Genomic DNA, 2,500 nt, shown 5'->3' with positions numbered 1-2,500 from the left:
GTGCGAGAGGTCCCGAGTTCAAATCCCGGACGAGCCCGGAAGAACTTGATGGTTGCATTGTCTGACATTATTCGAGCAAAATAAGTGAATGTTAACAAAATTGTAAAAATCCAATTTAGTTCATCTATGTTCTTGAGTATTGAAACTGTTTAAAAAACAACCAAGCACAACAACTCAGTAGGAAAAAACAGGCATTTTGCTGACCAAGTCTAGAGATACGCTGCTTAAATTCTCTTGCCCAGTTACAAGAGATCTTGTCACGTTGACATCAATTGTTCAGCCATTTGTCGGCTCGTTGGTCTAGGGGTATGATTCTCGCTTAGGGTGCGAGAGGTCCCGGGTTCAAATCCCGGACGAGGTCGGAAGATCTTGATGGTTGCATTGTCTGTCATTATTCGAGCAAAATAAGTAAATGTTAACAAAATTGTAAAAATCCAATTTAGTTCATCTATGTTCTTGAGTATTGAAACTGTTTAAAAAACAACCAAGCACAACAACCCAGTAGGAAAAAAATGGAAATTTGCTGACCAAGTCTAGAGATACGCTACTTAAATTCTCTTGCCCAGTTACAAAGAATCTTGTCACGTTGACATCGATTGTTCGGCCATTTGTCGGCTCGTTGGTCTAGGGGTATGATTCTCGCTTTGGGTGAGAGAGGTCCCGGGTTCAAATCCTGGACGAGCCCGGAAGAACTTGATGGTTGCATTGTCTGACATTATTCGAGCAAAATAAGTGAATGTTAACAAAATTATAAAAATCCAATTTAGTTCATCTATGTTCTTGAGTATTGAAACTGTTTAAAAAACAACCAAGCACAACAACTCAGTAGGAAAAAACAGGCATTTTGCTGACCAAGTCTAGAGATACGCTGCTTAAATTCTCTTGCCCAGTTACAAGGGATCTTGTCACAATGACATCGATTGTTCAGGCATTTGTCGGCTCGTTGGTCTAGGGGTATGATTCTTGCTTTGGGTGCAAGAGGTCCCGGGTTCAAATCCCGGACGAGCCCGGAAGAACTTCATGGTTGCTTTTTCTGTTGTTGTTGGAGAAAAATAAGTGATTGTTAACAAAATTGTACCAACCCAATTTAGTTCATCTATGTTCTTGATTATTGAAACTGTTTAAAAAACAACCAAGCACAACAACTCAGTAGGAAAAAACGGGCATTTTGCTGACCAAGTCTAGAGATACGCTGTTTAAATTCTCTTGCCCAGTTACAAGAGATCTTGTCACGTTGATATCGATTGTTCAGCCATTTGTCGGCTCGTTGGTCTAGGGGTATGATTCTCGCTTAGGGTGCGAGAGGTCCCGGGTTCAAATCCCGGACGAGCCCGGAAGATCTTGATGGTTGCATTGTCTGTCATTATTGGAGCAAAATAAGTAAATTTTAACAAAATTGTAAAAATCCAATTTAGTTCATCTATGTTCTTGAGTATTGAAACTGTTTAAAAAACAACCAAGCACAACAACTCAGTAGGAAAAAACAGGCATTTTGCTGACCAAGTCTAGAGATACGCTGCTTAAATTCTCTTGCCCAGTTACAAGAGATCTTGTCACGTTGACATCAATTGTTCAGCCATTTGTCGGCTCGTTGGTCTAGGGGTATGATTCTCGCTTTGGGTGCGAGAGGTCCCGGGTTCAAATCCCGGACGAGCCCGGAAGAACTTGATGGTTGCATTGTCTGTCATTATTCGAGCAAAATAAGTAAATGTTAACAAAATTGTAAAAATCCAATTTAGTTCATCTATGTTCTTGAGTATTGAAACTGTTTAAAAAACAACCAAGCACAACAACCCAGTAGGAAAAAAATTGAAATTTGCTGACCAAGTCTAGAGATACGCTACTTAAATTCTCTTGCCCAGTTACAAAGAATCTTGTCACGTTGACATCGATTGTTCAGCCATTTGTCGGCTCGTTGGTCTAGGGGTATGATTCTCGCTTTGGGTGCGAGAAGTCCCGGGTTCAAATCCCGGAAGAACTTGATGGTTGCATTGTCTGACATTATTCGAGCAAAATAAGTGAATGTTAACAAAATTGTAAAAATCCAATTTAGTTCATCTATGTTCTTGAGTATTGAAACTGTTTAAAAAACAACCAAGCACAACAACTCAGTAGGAAAAAACAGGCATTTTGCTGACCAAGTCTAGAGATACGCTGCTTAAATTCTCTTGCCCAGTTACAAGAGATCTTGTCACGTTGACATCAATTGTTCAGCCATTTGTCGGCTCGTTGGTCTAGGGGTATGATTCTCGCTTTGGGTGCGAGAGGTCCCGAGTTCAAATCCCGGACGAGCCCGGAAGAACTTGATGGTTGCATTGTCTGACATTATTCGAGCAAAATAAGTGAATGTTAACAAAATTGTAAAAATCCAATTTAGTTCATCTATGTTCTTGAGTATTGAAACTGTTTAAAAAACAACCAAGCACAACAACTCAGTAGGAAAAAACAGGCATTTTGCTGACCAAGTCTAGAGATACGCTGCTTAAATTCTCTTGCCCAG

At 40.2% G+C, this 2,500-nt stretch overlaps 4 non-coding genes across 4 annotated transcripts; all 4 read left to right on the top strand.

Moving 5' to 3' along the window:
- Positions 1–289: 289 nt before the first annotated feature.
- Positions 290–362, top strand: trnap-agg (transfer RNA proline (anticodon AGG)). Its single transcript has one exon. It is a non-coding gene; the product is annotated as a tRNA-Pro (tRNA).
- A 575-nt stretch (positions 363–937) lies between these two features.
- On the top strand, positions 938–1,009 carry trnap-ugg (transfer RNA proline (anticodon UGG)). The gene has a single exon. It is a non-coding gene; the product is annotated as a tRNA-Pro (tRNA).
- Positions 1,010–1,261: 252 nt separating this feature from the next.
- On the top strand, positions 1,262–1,333 carry trnap-agg (transfer RNA proline (anticodon AGG)). Its single transcript has one exon. It is a non-coding gene; the product is annotated as a tRNA-Pro (tRNA).
- Positions 1,334–1,585: 252 nt separating this feature from the next.
- trnap-ugg (transfer RNA proline (anticodon UGG)) lies at positions 1,586–1,657 on the top strand. The gene has a single exon. It is a non-coding gene; the product is annotated as a tRNA-Pro (tRNA).
- Positions 1,658–2,500: the final 843 nt, after the last annotated feature.

Source organism: Pungitius pungitius, chromosome 4 (assembly GCF_949316345.1).
Source record: "Pungitius pungitius chromosome 4, fPunPun2.1, whole genome shotgun sequence".
Lineage (NCBI taxonomy): Eukaryota > Metazoa > Chordata > Actinopteri > Perciformes > Gasterosteidae > Pungitius > Pungitius pungitius.
Note: the sequence above shows the minus strand (reverse complement) of the source record. Positions and strands in the feature narration are given on the sequence as shown.